Raw genomic sequence first — 17,787 nt, 5'->3', positions numbered from 1 at the left:
AAACAAGTCCCTGCACATCAACTGTCTGCATATAGACTCAAAGTTCACAACAAGCCTCTGTTACCCTATGTAGATATAAGCTACTGTAAAGACCCCAACGTACTCGTAAAACGTTTACAACTACTAAGAGCCTATCATGATGCTGGTTACACACAGTACAAAGAAGATATTTTTGAAATAGAGTATGAATTACGTCGTGTAGGTATTATTAAGTAAGCGCTTACCCTCACCTAAGTCATCCATCTGTAGTATATAGTCGATCGAGTAGCTATATTCGTATAGATTATTTCCCAACATTCTCCCTTCCTTAGGGTGTTAACTCCGCCTCTAGTTGTAGAGCCGGTCTCAAGCCCGGATAAAGAGAGGAGAGGGGCCCTATCCCTTTAGCCCATTAGCCCTTTAGCCCTTTAGCCCATTAGCCCTTTAGCCCATTAGCCCTTTAGCCTATTAGCCCTACAAGGAATGTGCAGTAACCTAATCTTCTTAGAACAAAGGTATCCCCTGACATGTTCTAAACACATGTTGTATCGAGTACAGTGTTCGGTTCTAATTTAGCGTTCTAAACACTTCAATCAATGTTCCGATCACATGATAAAGTTAACGGCATAGAGTGCGGTGTTCGATTCTAGTCTTGTTATGTTTCTTTAGTGATTTGCAAGTCTAAACATGTATAATGACGTCATCACTGCAGCACGTGCTTACTCTAGCTATCCCGATGCAGGTTTAAACTTGTTCGATAGAGCTATGCCTTGACATAAGAGGAGGCCTTAACAGCTTATGTATAGCCGCTATTGTTTAAAGATAGCTGCTGTGAAGAAAAAGCACGTCGAATTTTTCAAATTGCCCGCCACCACATTTCAAAGGTATGAGGTTTAGTGCTGTAAAGATACCTGCACGATGCAAAGCTAGCTTTCTTCATCAGAGCAGCCACCATCTTGTGTAAGCACCTCTAGACCGTATCATAAGCAGCTGTGTATAGTCATCGTCTTGTCGCTGCCACCTCCCGCAAGCACCCCTAGGGCGTCTCATAAGAGCAGCAGCCATCTTGTGCAAGCGCTCTTAAGCTGCCTCATAAGAAGCTATGTATAGCCCCCATCTTGTAGAATTAGATAGCTGCCAATGCCAAAGGGCCTAAGTAGGGATCGAACCGTCGATCTCATCATTAGACTATGTTTTTCTTATGCTATCATGTTCCTGATACTGCAAACCTAGTAATCAGGTAGAAAAATTTTGTCCGTTTTCGAGATATTTAACATTTTGCATTTAAGCCCCAAATTTAATAGCCACATAGATGGCAGCACGGTGCTCTCTTGCGGATGACAGCTGTCAAAAAGCACGTAGAATTTGCCACCAGCATAAAGAGGGCAGCACGGTGCTCTCTGGCGGTTGACAGCTGTCAGAAAAGCACATGGGTTTGTAAAGCGTGTAGAATTTACTACCGCCGGGCAGCACGGTGCTCTCTGGCGGATGATAGCTGACAAAAAAGCGCATAGGTTTGTAAAGCACGTGGAATTTGCCGTCACTACATAGAGTGCAGCACTGAGGTTTGCGATGCAAGATGGCGGATGACGTACCACATTTCAAAGGTAAGTAGCTAAAGAGGGCAGCACGGTGCTCAAAGATGGCGGATGACAGCTGCACGTGGCTTTGTTTCCAAACAAGAGCACGTGGAATTTGCCGTCACTACATAGAGTGCAGCACTGAGGTTTGCGATGCAAGATGGCGGATGACGTACCACATTTCAAAGGTAAGTAGCTAAAGAGGGCAGCATGATGCTCAAAGATGGCGGATGACAGCTGCACGTGGCTTTGTTTATCTCACGCTAGTGAGGTTAAGTTGGTAGCACTAAGGTTTAGGCCCGGCAGCACTGCCGATGACAGGTGACGCAAGAGGGCAGCATAGTGTTTAAAGATGGCGAATGACAGCTGCACGTAGCTTTGTTTACCACGCGCTAGTGAGGTTAAGTTGGTACCACTAAGGTTTAGGCCCGTCAAGATGGCAGTACTGAGGTTAGCGATGCGTTGTTGTCTGTCAAAAAGCACGTGGCTGTCAAAAAACACGTGGCTTTGTTTACAAATCTGTCAAAAAGCACGTGGCTGTCAAAAAGCACGTGGATTTGTTTATCTCGCGCTAGTTAGGTTAAGTTGGCACTACTGATGTTTAGGACCGTCAAGATGGCAGTACTGACGTTAGCGATGCGTTGTTGTTTGTCAAAAAGCACGTGGCTGTCAAAAAACACGTGGCTTTGTTTACCTCGCGCTAGTTAGGTTAAGTTGGCACTACTGAGGTTTAGGCCCGTCAAGATGGCAGCAGTGAGGTTAGCGATGCGTTGTTGTCGATGACAGCTGTCAAAAAGCACGTGGCTTTGTTTACAAATTCAAATCTCCCGCCAAAATTCAAATTTCCCGCCAAAAATTCAAATTTCCCGGCAGAATTCAAATTTCCCGCGCCGCGGGAGGAGGAGGAGGCCGCAGAACCATCCCATTATACTACTGGCTGTGGTTAATGGTGGTGTTACATAGTATTTCATGTAAGGATAATAATGCTTTGTTGACATCTATATATCGTATTTGCTGACCGGAGATTCATATGTGAAATATTTTTATACAGTACCCTGTGTCTGTTTCAACCTGACGTTGATACAATAATTCTCCCTTCTTCCCCTCTGAAAGTACATTTAGACGTACAATACGCGATAACGCTACTTTTGGTGTTTAATTATTCATATTTCGAGTTAATGAGTTGCATTTTATGACGTTCGACTTGTGATCTTTTCTTTAGGTGACTCGGAATAAACATGCATAACCTCACCCTCAACCTCTCATATCGCCCACCGATGTCCGCCATGTTTTTCCTGGATTACGGTCTGATGTAATTGTAGTTGGTCTTGCTACAATATTTGTGTTGTTTGAATTCCAAGTGCTCATGTGCTTGTGCTGTAAATCTTTGTGCCTTGTGCTTGTTTATTTGAAATAAATCTTCGCCAGTCCTCCTGAAATCCTGTATTTCCTGTTTGAGTACACATCAGGGGCTGAAAGCTGAATGGTTCTATTAATGTAGTTCTGTATATTTCCTGTCTCAGTGCATTTAATTCTGTTATTTTTATTTTCATGTGGTACTTGGATATTGATGTGATACCCCATTCTCTTGCATGTGGTGTGCTCTGCTGTCTTGCTTTCGAAGGGATTTCTTATATTTTATAATATCAGCTTTGTGTTCATGTGTCAATCATTCATTTGAAGTTAAAGCTGCTTTGAGGTGTGTGGTTATGTTCTCAGTAACATAGTATGCCATACAAACTAGGGGCATCAGATCATTATTTACAACATAGTAAGTACTTGGAAATAAAAATATATGAATTGCAATGTATTGGGCGTGGAAGTAGTAGGACTGCATTAATATCTACGGGCGGGGTACGGGGAGGTGGGGAAGAGGAAAGGAGGGGGGAGGAGCAGTAAGCATACTCGGATGTGCGTCACTGCGCCGGATGTCGCTTCTCTGCGCTATCTGTTGATAATGGCAGTAAGATAATGCACAAAATGCGCACTGTGGCGCTATCTCTGATGGGAGCCTAAAAACTACTAGCGCCGAGTGGCTTGGTACCGAAATTTATCATTGAGTTTCATCTCTATACTGTCCTCTTTGGTCTTGATTCTAGTTACATTGGTTGATTCCTACACTTCGGAGACTGACTATTGTTATTAGTGTTAACACACTTCTCGCCATTTTTGTTCCATTGTTATTGTTAATAATTGTTAATAATTTACTGTTGATACTTAATATTGTGTTTTATATCGATTGTTATCTTTTATACTTATTTAAACGTTATCATTATTAGTGTAAAATGGTATTCCATAGGCTGTATCTAATAATTAAATAAAAGAATAAATATGCACACAACATACCACACTGCCAACCACCATAGTAATACGCAATAGTATGTTTACAGACCTGTATAGAGGGAGGCGTCAGGGAGGGCATCCAGCCGTAAAATTGGGCCAAATCAATATCCAGTGTCGACCCCAATACATAGAGAGACGAATCAGTGTCTGTGTCTGCGTCTGTGGTGCAGAAGTTGATATTCTCTCAACTCTCAGTAATAATCAGTAAATAGTTCTGCAGTTATATTAGTATATTATCTGTACCTACCCGTCTTGACGGGTTTAACAGAATGAAGGCAAAGTTACACAAAGACGAATATTCCTAAAGAGAATGCTAGTTTTGTGTTGCCTACTCTTGAGGGTAAAGGCAACATGGCCATCGCCCATTATTACTTGCACTTTACTGCCCGAAACAATGTAACAAGATATTGATACATGCAAAGAAGATTATAACTTCTCCGTTGCTGACATACTAAATTTTTTGGCGCTTACATGTGAGGTCAATTCTATATTACATATATTTGAAGCCAGTCACTTGAAGCCAGTCATTTAGTCTAATGTCTATTGCTCGCGGTAAAATGTTTTGTAAAATTTGTTGTACAATTTTATAAAAAAAATGTTGAAAACAAGTTGTGTTGCTCACGGTAAAATTATTTTATAAAATCAGTGGAAGCATCAGGATAGCCATCTATGAACTCACTTCTGAACTATGATGTGCATGTGCTGCCATCTATTGATAAACTTTTCAACCTAGGATTAGCTGTTCAACTTAACAGTGTGTTTGAGAGTATGGCTCCAACAAACAAAGCAAACCTTGCTGCTTTAGCTGCAATTATATGCTGTACAATGGTAAAAAGGAAGAAAAGGAATGCCAGGAAATTCTGATCCTGGGACTGGATCAAAAGAAGAGAAGAAGGTAGAGGACTGCTGTTCTTGGTTGAAAATTAGTTGAGGTTAGAAGACCAGCATTCATGTAGGAATTCGGCGATTGTATTTTCTGCCTCTCTTCTTGCATTTCTGTTGTGGTAAAGTAGCGTTTTAACTTCGTACAAACAAGGATATTTCTGGTATTCGTCCAGTAAAACACTAACAGCTTCCTTAATCCACCCAGATCCTGCCATTTTAGAAATAAGTGTTTGTTTACAATCTTCACAATCTTCTCACGACGTAGCGCTACCATAATCGTGATGTCAGCTTCGCTGATTGGTTCGTTTCGTAAAATTAATTTTACGGAATAGAACATGTCCTATTTTATGAAAAGTTTTATCAAATGTTTTATAAAACTTGAATTTGACGGTGAGCAACAGAAATTTTATAAAATTAAATTTTTGTACAATAAATTTGACAGAAAATTTTACCGTGAGCAACAAGCATAATGCTTCTTTGTACACCACAGTTGCTATTCTGCTACCACGAGTACAAAGGAGGAGTGATTTACTACTACTAACAAGAAACAAGTGACGTACAGACAACCAGGTGATGAGTAGCTCGACCTGAGGTCTTGTCCTGCAAATCTCAGTGTCTGTAGTTGATAGTCATAACAAAGCAAGGACTGACGAGAAACTGCAAACGGAAACTGGTAGGCAACCTAAGGTATTGTATGTGTGGAAGTGGGTGCTGATGTAATTACTTAGGCGAAGGGCTAGGGTAGGTGATCTCGCATTCGAAATGAGGTACTGCCAAGGCCTTTCCCAGGAATATGGGGGAACCACGTGGAATTACCACACTGACAATGACCAGTGTAGGCGTTCAGATTCACACTGTAATCCTCCGGAAAGGATGGTGAATAACGTACTTAACCAAATAAATTAGGAAGAATGCTCGGTAGTTTTCTAGTTATAACAAACCAGCACTATGCGCACCCGCTGCTAGGCAACGTACGCTAGAAGTTAGACTGTAAAACATTCCGTTAATAATGTATCTCTTCTTATTCATCTTTTGGAAATATCCTTGAGAATAAAGCTTTAGAATTAGCCTTAATTTTGGTAGATTTCCATTAAAGTTTATCTTGGATAGTTTGTGGGTGAGGAAATTCACTGTTCCTGTCTTCTTATAAATCCCCAGTTCATTCAGGGTGTTAGGTTCACCAATTAAAAATCAGAAAACACCCCGCTGAAATCATAAATTTTTACTATTTATTCAGAAGAAAAAACAAGCACTTCTATACGTCAGCCATTCACATTTTTTTTTCAACACCCACACACACTCTCTAACCCAGACATCTCTCTCTACTGCCAACCCCATCATATTAAATTTAATTTCAAATATGTTACAAACTGAACATCCTCCCACCTCGAGTTGTGGGAGCAACTCAACACATCATTTATCCGCATGACAATACAAAACTGAATTTACTATACACAATACAAAACAGCAAGATCACCTGTCCCCTTTCTTGTCTCTTTTGGAACTCAAAACAAATAAAAACACTTGAGATAAATATCACATAGAATAAACGAACACTTGTGAAAAAGTATCACTCAATCCTCAAATCTTTTGGGTTTAATCACCAGTCTCCCACTACTAGTTTTCAGTTTGGAGCTATCGGTCGATGATTTAACTGTCCTTCGGTCACTTTCTTTCTTTTCACACAGCTTAAATTGTCTGAAGACGTGGTCTTCTGCAGATGTCACTTCGAGTGGGTATACCTTCTGCACCGGTCTCACGAGTACCCCTCTTTCAGTCTTCAGACGAACAAGTCTCACAACACCACCTTTGCCAGGGATAACTTCCATCACTCTTGCCAACGGCCAATTCAGTCTCTTGGGGTTGTCATTGTCTACTAGTACTACTTCATCCACGAAGGGTTTGTACTGACTTTTTATATGGTGGTTCTTCTGAATTAGTTGTCCAAGATACTCAATAGTATCGTTTCCTTTATTCCAAACGAGTCCCAACACTTGTGACAGGTTTTCAGTTGTTTTGTCGTGAGAATACTCTCACCCTCGCAGGTTGAAAGATGCCTTCTCCATAATTATTTTTGCCTCTTTCATGAATGAATTGAGCTCAGCTTCATTGTTAACACTTGTAGTACAATTATCTACATAGACACATTCTCTCAGCCTTTCTATTGTCGGAACCAAGTAGGGATTGTTATCAACTGCTTCTCTCTTCATCTCGTTCAAATGGAATTCTATTGTTGCCGACAGCAAGAAAGGAGAACATGCAAGACCGAAAACAACTCTATTATGACGAAACACGTTCATCTTTTCTGTACTTTCCTTATCCCACCAAAAAAATCTTAGAAAGTCACGGTCTCTAGGATGGACGCTTATTTGGAGAAATGCCTTTTCTATGTCTGCGATGACGCCAATATCATTTTCTCTGAACTTCAATAATGAACTAGGAATCAACTCTATAAGGTTAGGTACTTTTTCAATACAATCATTTAGAGAAGGAGCGTTCCTCTGTTTCGCAGAGGCGTCAAATACAGGTCCTATCTTGGTGGTGCTGTTCTCTTTCAAGACAGGTCGATGTGTACCGGGCGAGTTGGCCGTGCGCGTAGAGGCGCGCGGCTGTGAGCTTGCATCCGGGAGATAGTAGGTTCGAATCCCACTATCGGCAGCCCTGAAAATGGTTTTCCGTGGTTTCCCATTTTCACACCAGGCAAATGCTGGGGCTGTACCTTAATTAAGGCCACGGCCACTTCCTTCCATCTCCTAGGCCTTTCCTATCCCATCGTCGCCATAAGACCTATCTGTGTCGGCGCGACGTAAAGCCCCTAGCAAAAAAGGTCGATGTGGTAAATAGTGTCCGCCATTCGCCAGCTCTTCTTCGGATACTATTGCAATAATTCCTTGCCCCATTCAATCTCGTAAGACACCATCGTATCCTCCATAATGTTGCTCAGTTTGTAGTTTCATTGTGACTGTCCCCAATCTGCGCTGAGCTATTTCGCTATTGTCCGAAAGAGGTGGATGTTGCTCGCTCCAAGGTAGACACACTTCATATCTGTTGTCTTCATTCAGCTTCACAGTCTCAAGGAAATTCTTCCTTACTCGTTCATTCTTCTCGATGGTAGATTCCTTTTCTGCAGGATCAGTAATTCCAAGAATTTCTAAGTCCCAGAGATCACAAATTTTTGTTTGTTTTGAAAACAATGATGTCACCAACAGTGACGCTGCATCCCTTCTAGGTTTATTACTTATAATTTTTCCCATTAGTGTCCACCCTAGAACAGTCTCAACTAGAACTAGACCACACTTTAGTTGATGTGTCTTTCCAGTAAGCAATTCACCTGCGACATCTGCCCCCAGTAGAATCTGTATGGGTCCTCGTTCTTGTACGTCTGTTAAACAAATCTTCAGATCCTTTATCTCATTACTCCAAGTACCATTCCTAACATATGGGACATCTTCACAAATTATTTCTTGGCTCAAAACTTGCAGTTCCTTGGAATAGTTTCCCTCTAATCTTCTTAAACTTATGTTGTAACAATCATGCTTTACCTCTTGAGAACGTACTTCCCCAAACAAAGAGTGTATTAGAGTTTCCTTTCCGACTGACTGGTACCCCATTTGTTCAGCTAAGCCACGCACAATGTAAGATTTAGTAGACCCGGTATCAATGATCGCTCGCACTGTTTTTTGTTTACTCTTACCCATAACAACAACCGCCAGAGTTTGTAAATATACCTCAGGAGAACAAGAGACGTTAGCCATAGTCTTACCTACACGAGTGGCATCCTCACTAATCGACTTTCTTTCTCCCTCAAAATTATTTTTGGAAACACTTTCTTTGTCTTTGTTACCAAGTTTATAACACATTAGTACCACATGCTTCCCACCACAAACAATACATCTAATAATGGATTTACAAGCTTTACTTTGATGACCTCTCTTTAAACAATTAAAACAACAGTGCTTGTTACTCAAGATTTTCCTTCTTTCCTCCACAGTCATTTGTTGAGGTTTAATGCATTCTGAACTTGAATGAGGTTTAAGACAAAATGCACACTTCTGTCTTTTAGAAATATCAGTAGATAACAAGGCAGAAGGCCTGCTGCCATTTCTTGATGGATACAGTACTTTTGTATCCATCTCTTGGCACAGGCCAGAGTAAAGTGTAGCTTCCACCGAAGTCCCAGTCTCATCCATGGCTGTGACAATATGGAAGCTGCTGGGGTATGGGTGGTGCTGAGTAATGACATTCAGAGCACGACTAGTGCATGAGTGTTATGAAAGGTGTTGCTCATAGGGTCAGTCGTGATGCAATAGCACTTTCTGACACAGTGAGGAAAGCAATGGCAAACTACCTCACTCCTCGTCTTGCCTAGTACGCCTCATTTTGGTGCTACCATTGGTTTTTGCGGTTTCCTTATAACCGCATAACCTTTGGTGGTGCAATTTGAGGATCCAACCAGCCTCTGGGCTGATGACCTAACAGACAGACAACAAGGCAGAAGCGGTGGGGACATTTGGTTCAGAGGCTTCCCTTGGTTTTTTGCCTCTCTTAATCTTGAGCCCTTGGGATGTATTAATGTTGAACCCTTTCATTTCTAATTAAATCCTTTCCTCACTAACAACTTCACTTTGGAGAAAAGCCATGAGCTGTTTCAAACGATCTTTGGAGACAGAATCACATCTGAAAGAAGTATTCCTTTGCCAGGCCCTTAGTAAGTCTTCTGGCAAGGATGATTCAATTAAGGGGTATAGCATTGCAGTGCACTTTCCTGTAGTAACTCCTAAACTTTCCAGAGACCTGAGATGTGATTCTAATTTATCATATAAGCTACTGTGTTGGTTTTTCTGTAGAATTTACTGCATTGGTTAAAACTAGCTTCAGTAGTTCACGAACGTAAACTTCTACCTGTAAGTCCTCCCTACCAAATCGAGCTTGAAGATTGTCTATCGCTTTATGATAATTGTCGGCAGACGGGGGGAAACTCGTGACTAACTCGTACGCTCTAGAACCTTCTATCATAGCTTGAATGAGATACTGGAATTTATCTTCCTCCCCCATGTCCTCATCTTCGTGTATTTTACGGAACAGACTCCAAAAATATAACCAGTCAATTATTTCCCCAGAAAACTTCTTCAATTCTATTTTTGGAAGCCTGTATTTCTTTCTTTCAGCTATATTTTCATTTACTACACTTTGGGTAGAGGAGGCCGGCATAGTGGTATTCAAAAATCTTGTTGCTTTAGCCCTACAGGTCAAGAATTTACGTCTATATTCATCAGTTGATTCTTCCTCATCTGCTGTTTGATCAACCTCACAATTATCATCTATCATCTGTTGAAATACCAATCCATCTAAATTAGCGATAGTATCATACCTTTCTTGAAGGATTTCTAGTTGTACCTGAATTTCTTCTGTGTCTGGTTCACCGTCTTGTAACGATGACATAACCTCGTTGTATACTCGTGTAAATAACCGCCGCTTTACGGTCCTTGCTTTCGTGAGGTTTTCCATCTTTTTTTTTTCACGGGGTCTTCCTTTGTTAATGATGTCCTGCCACCGTCGCCATTAAATGTTAGGTTCACCAATTAAAAATCAGAAAAAAAACCCGCTGAAATCATATATTTTTACTATTTATTCAGAAGAAAAACAAGCACTTCTATACGTCAGCCAACCCCATCATATTAAATTTAATTTCAAATATATTACAAACTCAATACAGGGATTTTGAAATCGTATGGAACTTAAACCTTGTCTTTAATAATTGGATTCTAAATACGCAGTTTGGTTTAAATATCTCCAGTAGTTTCCTAGTTATAAGAAATAAGTTCTGCGTTCATCCGCTCATGTCCACTAGGACTAAGACCGTAAAATATTTCATTAGTAGGCTAATATTTGTTATTAGTCATCCTGTGGAAAAAATGTATATTAGAAAATAGTTGCAGAAATACATTTCCAGTAATGTTGGTCTCATGGATATTTTGTGGGAGAGTAGAATCCCAGTCTGTCTTTGTATAAACCCTAGTGAAATTTGGGATTTTGAAATAGTATGAAACCCAAAAACTGCCGGTTTGGTTGGAGGTTTCTAAACATGAAGTTTGGTTGAAATATGCCCAGTAGCTTTTCAGTTAAAACGACTAAGGCGAACACCAAAGCTAAAAAATCTGTAGATGTCATTACTACAACTGAAACTTATTAACTATAAGAAAATGTCATCAAAATAATCAATGTGCATACATACAATCGTTACTGTTTTATTTATATAGTAGTTTTCCACTATAATAAATCAACACTAAGCACTCCCGCTGTTGGGCTATGTCTGCTGGGATTCCGTTAATAACATCGTATCGAAAAGTGTACGTATGGTCTATACACAATAAAATCCGAACAAACCACGGCAGATGTGCTGACCTACTTCAGAAAGGGGAAAGGCGTGTTCCGCGCAGTGTACCTCTGCTTCCCAAAGAAAACAATTCAACAGTTGAAGTGTGTCCTCACAGCTCCTATCCTGGAAACCCCATATATTTCTTTGATATAGTACCAGAAGCGAAAGACTAGATTATGCGTTAACAGTAAATTTGTACATGCTTTTATTTTAGTTCATACTGTTTTCTTTTTATGTAATATGTAACAGTGATGTATAATGCCATACGCACAATAATAATAATAATAATAATAATAATAATAATAATAATAATAATAATAATAATAATAATAATAATAATAGGAGCTAAAAATAGGCCTATGCACAAGCATTTCCAAATGTATTTAAATATGTCAAATTATTTTCCTTCAAATAAATTGGTATAGTCTATAGAGTACATATTTTAACATTCGGGAAAATCTCACGAATTCTATGCCAAGGAAGTAAGTATTGAGGAGACTCAGGGCAGGGCATTGAATGGTATTTCGGCTGATGTGAATCGAATACCGTATTTCACTGTAAAACATTAGTTAATTCCTCTTACAAACATCTCGTTCTCTCGTTTAACTGAGCAATGTTTTGTTATCATCATACTCAGTGTCCTCTCATCTCTTCGATGGGTAAGAAAATCATCCACTGTGCCGTGTTCTGTTCATGAATGTCTCTCCGGTTTTGATGGCGTGCTAATCCCAACCTCTCAACTCGGAGAGGCGTTGACCTAGCCATGCCTCAAATTCTGGCCTTCTTCATGATCTCTAGTCCTCAAGTTGTCAGTCGATAATCCTCCCATTTATCTGAGCATTCAAATAAAGTTTTGTATTTAATATTTATATACAACACCAACATAATGAGTAGTTGATTGGACTTCAGCCAAGCATTTGACTCTGTAGGCCATCAGTTGCTCCTATCCAAACTTTATCGCCTAGGTTTCTCCTACAGTACTCTGGGATGGATAGGAGCCTATTTATATGAACGTCAACGACGTGTCGTCAATCAAGGCACCTCTTGTTTGTGGCAATGTGTGAAACCAGGTGTCCCACAAGGGTCAACCCTAGCTCCTTTGCTATTTTATGTCTGTATCAACGACCTAGCTAAACAGCTGTCACATTGTAAACGTCACATTTATACGGACGACGTACAGTTGTACTTCCATGCAAAGCCAACAGACGTTTCGACTGCAATCGAGCAAATTAACATTGATCTATAGGCCGTAAGCCATGTTGCACTCTTCCCAGCATTGACTTATTTTAAACCCGAAAAAGGTCCAAATCACAGCAGTCGTCCATCCAAGACTCATTTCCAGTTGCCTAATTACCGCATGTCCATCCCTGACGTACGACTTCAAAACCAAGCTTTGCTCTTTTGCAAGACCGTAAAAATATCTGGGAGTAATAATTAACCAGCACCTCTCGTGGACGGATCAGACAATATCTGTGAGTAGACGATTTTTTGCCATGTTGCACACTTCCAAAAATTTCAAATTTACTTTCCCGTTCAGTTTAAAGAAGAAACTAGTTGAAACCCTCGTTCTTCGAATATTCGATTATTGTGACGTAGTTTACAAAGACGTGAAACCCGAGCTTCTAGATAAACTACAACGTGCACAGGATGTCTGTGTAAGATGTATATGTAATTTGAAATTTTCAGATCATGTTACCCATTCTTACGTCGAACTCGGATGGCTACGCCTCGAAGACAGAAGCAAGCTGAGTACTCTGACTTCATTGCACAGAATCCTTATCTCACAATCCCCAACTTACCTGTATGAACGGTTTCATAGCCTTTCCGAACACCATGATAAAAACAATGAACTCGACATTGCTCGCTGTTCCTAAACATAAATACTCAACCTACAATAATTCCGTCACTGTTGTGCCCAGCCGTGAATGGAACTTCCTTCCGTAGGAGATCAGAGAGATATCAAACCACGGAAGATTTAAAAGTAGGTGCTCAAAATATCTCCATGAAACGAGCTCGTAGTGCGACAGTCTTCTATCATTTATCAATAGTGTTATAGTGTACTCAGCTGTGGTTCCCTGCATAGTCATCCTTATCCCAATCCCCATTTTATAGTGTTATTCGCCCTCAGTAATAACATGAAAGCTGTAACATTCGTCAATATTATAAATTTATGAATTGCACAAATGAGTAGGTTTATCTCTATTATTATTATTGTGATTCGTTGTGTGTTAATTTCTTCGCAGCTATTATATTATTGTACTTAGGAAGCAAAATGTTAATTTATATTGTGTATTATAATAGACATGTTATGTACAGTAAGGTGGCATAGTAGCACAGTAATTTGTTTCAGTCTCATTTTTCACTTATTCAGTATTTTAAGATTTTTATTTTATGTTATTTGTGTATTTCACTGGTTAAGGGTAAAAGAGGGACACGTCTCCCAAACTTTGCTAGTTAAAATAAACCATATCTAGGGAGTGAATGTGGACTAAAGTACAATGAGGTACATTATGGTATGCTTTTTTTTCTTTTATAAATGCGGGATCTCTAACACAAATTTCTTATTAAAATCCAAATCTGAAGTACCAACCTGTATTGTTCTCTGTTACAGGGCCGCTATGGTGGATCTCTGGTGTGCGCAGATGCTCTAACTGGACTAATGACACTGAACAACAAGTGCAAGAAGAGCCACATCAGGGAGTTCGTCAATATCGGAGAGCTATTTCCATGGATTCATATGCGAACAGTGAATGTTCCAGCGATACATTTGCAAAATGAAGCGAAATGTATTCTTCCTGGAGTTTTATCTGTATATTGTATAGTACTTTTTATTACTTAAATGAGTAAGTGAATATCTAAACGTTATTGAAACAATTCATACTGACACAAAAATAAAACTCAAGAATAAGTTGTTTCATTTTTCTATGGTATGTAAGGTATTGCGAATATAGGAGGAAGGACTTGAAATGTTCAGGTTAAGCTTAAGATATCTTTAGCTCAGATCTCTACACTCTAACGAAATGCACGCATAAGAATCTAGATTTGGAAAAAGAATAATTTTGGTTTTTTCGACAAATTGTAACATTTTCCAGAAAGAACCTATTTATGAAGAACGTATCAAGAAGTCAGTTCATTTTACTTTGTATGTTGAAAATTGGTTACATCTCCAACAATCAATCAATCAATCAATCACCATTGATATGCATTTTAGGGCTGTCACCCAGGCTTCAGGTTCCTTATCAATTTTCTTAAATCATTTCGAAGAAGTTGAAAATCTATCGAACATTTCCAATGGTAAATTATTCCAATCTCTAATTCCTCTTCCTCTTGCCCCAAATTGTCTTCTTCAATTTCCACTTCATATTCATATTATGATGCTTCCTAATTTTAATAAAACACATTCAAGCTTGTTTACTGATGTCATTTCACGCCACTGATGTCATTTCACGCCACTTTTCCACTGACAGGCTCGGAACATACAGTTAAGTTGGACAACTCGTCTCCTTACTTCCAAGTCTTCCCAGCCCAAAGTTTGCAACATTTTCGCAACACTATTCTGTTGTCGGAAATCAATCAAAATAGACCGTGTTGCTTTCCTTGGGATTTCTCCCTTCTCGAATCGAGTAATCGTGGTAAGTGTCCCATACACTAGAACCATGCCGTAACTGGGGTCTTATCAGTGACTTACACGGTTTTTACTTTACATTCTTACTGCAACCCCTAAATACCTAACTATATGAAGATATCTGTAACCTGTATTTACAAGTCGTTAATGCGATTACCCTAATTAAGATATTTCCCAATGTTACACCTCGGTACTTACAGTGATCCCCATCAGGTACTTTCATCCCATCAACACAGTAATTAAAAGTGAGAGGACTTTTCCTCTTCGTGAAAACTACAACCTGACTTTTCACCTCGTTTACCGTCATACCGTTATCTGCTGTCCACCTCGCAACCTCTTCGAGGTATTCTTGTAGTCTTTTACCACTCTAGCAGTATAACGTCATCTGCAAAGGTCTTATCTGTGATTCTATTCTCTTACTTATATCATTGATTCATAACAAACTATATACCTTGCAGAACCCCTCCCCTTTCTTATTATAGAATCAGGTAATGCTTCACCTACTCTAAATCTCTTGAGTTCTATTTTCTAGAAATTCAGTCACCCTTTTGTACAATAGTCCTCATTTTTCGTCAATATTCCTCCATGATCTACGCCATCAAAAACCTCTGAGAGGTCAATAGCATTTCACATCCTGGAACTATAATATATGCTATAACTTGCTGAAACCATGGAAGTTGAGCCACACTGGAAAGCCCTTTCCTAAACTCGAACTGACTTCTATCAAACCAGTTAGTAATTTTGTAATCAGAGAATATGCTTTCTTAGAGCTTACAAGCATCTATATATAAAATAAATAAAAAATTATGAAAACTAAAGTCAGTCAGTCCAGCCATTCTATCCGGTCGATTTCCTTTATTTTTTAACTGACAGGTATTCATGCACAGATTTGTCATCAGGTACTATAAATCACTTAATTTCCGCCTTCCTCAATTTACTTGATTTTTTTCAATTTTTTGTCTCTTTGAAGCAATCATATCTTTGGTTCTAACTGAGGTACGGAGTTTGTTTTGGCCTAAGAACACTCAGTGGATCAAGCTCTTTCATTTCAGCTCTTAACTATTCAAATTGTTTGATTTTGAGGAAAGTTATGAGTGCACATTCAATTTGACGTCTCATTTCTTCAACATTTTTTCTCATTAAAGCAATCATAAAATTGAGGTACGCAGTTCGTTTTGGTCTAAAAACACTCAGTGGATCACGCGATTTCTTTTGAGGTAATAATTACTTAAATTGGTAGATTCTGAGAAAAGCTAAGTGTACATTTGTCTCCATGACGATGATCTTTGTAGGACTTTTTAACAGTTCGGCGCGTAGTGTTGTTCCAAGGAACGTTTAATTCAATTTCTTTGTGTGATATGTTTTCAAGTGTTTTGTTGATATAATATTACATTCTATTACCACAGCAGATCACGTGCTTTATTTCATTAACTCAAAACTTTGCAAATACATCCGTGAGGATAGTAACGAACAACACCATACTTCGTACATTGCGGGCGGAGCCAGCAGAAAACTGCTAGTATATATGAAACTGACTGGCCTATAGTTAACCGCCTTATGTTTGTCAGAATTTCCTTTGTATAATGGGGCTACTATAGCAACTCTCCATTCATTTGATATAATCTATGATATTTAAGTTAATGTGTGCACAGACCGACCTTAAGTGCGGCCAGTATCCAGTATTCGGGAGACGGTGGGTTTACCCTGAAGATGGTTTTCCGTGGTTTCCCATTTTCACAGCAGGAAATGCTGGGGCTGTACCTTAATTAAGGCCACGGCCGCTTCCTTCCCATCCCTAGCTCCTCCCTGTCCCATCGTCGCCGCCATAAGACCTATCTGTGTCGGTGCGACGTAAAAGCAACTTGCAAAAAAAGAAAAATGAGTGCAGAGCAGCACGGACCTGAGAGATTCATATTGAAGATAAGAGATCTTCATCGGTTTATTTTACAATCCTCTGAAATTAGTCCTTGGAGAAGCTCCCTTCTAAAACACATCTTTTAAAATAAAAGGTAGTCTGGTTCCAATTCAAGTTAGCAGAAGACACCTGTGTGGAAGAACTGATGACGTCATCTTCACCTGTTAGACTCAGCCATGTCGTCAAGAGTTCCTATGTCAGAACAATTTGTTTGCGCGGTACCGTATTAGTAAAACGGCGTACTTTGGGCGACCCACAGAGTAGATAGGAACATTGCAAATGACTCACAGGCAGCCTAAAAAGTGTCAAATCATCATGCCTACACAGAAAAGCTTAGGTCATAGATTATTATTTCTTGTTTGAGTCATCAGTCCATAGAATTGTTTGATGCTGCCCTCCATTCCACCCTATGCTGTGCTAACCTTTTCATTTATACATAACTGCTGCATCCTACATCTGCTTTAATCTGCTTGTCATATTAATACCTTGATCTACCCCTACCGTTCTTACCCCTTACACTTCCCTCAAAAACTAACTGCACAAGTCCTGAGTGTCTTAAAGATGTGCCCTATCATTCTATCTCTTCTTCTCGTCAAATATAGCCACAACGATCTCCTCTCACCAATCCGATTATGTATCTCTTCATTCGTGATTCAATCTATTCATCTCACCTTCAGCATTCTTCTGTAACACCAGATTTCAAAAGCTTCTATTCTCTTTCTTTCTGAGCGAGTTATCGTCCATGTTTCACTTCCATACAATGCCACGCTCCAAACGAAAGCGTTCAGTAACAATGTTCGAAGTGAGCAAATTTATTTTTCTTAAGAAAGGCCTTCCTTGCTTGCCCTAGCCTCCATTTTATGTCCTCCTTACTTCTGCCATCCAAGTAACAATATTCATCCACTTTCTTTAAGACTTCATTTCCTAATCTAACATTTCCTGCACCACCTGACTTCGTACGATTTCACTCCATTACTTTTGTTTTGGACTTATTTATTTTCATCTTGTTCGCCTCACCCAAGACTCCGTCCGTACCATTCAGCAACTTCTCCAGATCTTCTGCAGTCTCAGATACAATCTC

Source organism: Anabrus simplex, chromosome 1 (genome assembly GCF_040414725.1).
Source record: "Anabrus simplex isolate iqAnaSimp1 chromosome 1, ASM4041472v1, whole genome shotgun sequence".
NCBI lineage: Eukaryota > Metazoa > Arthropoda > Insecta > Orthoptera > Tettigoniidae > Anabrus > Anabrus simplex.
This window is presented reverse-complemented; position numbering follows the sequence as displayed.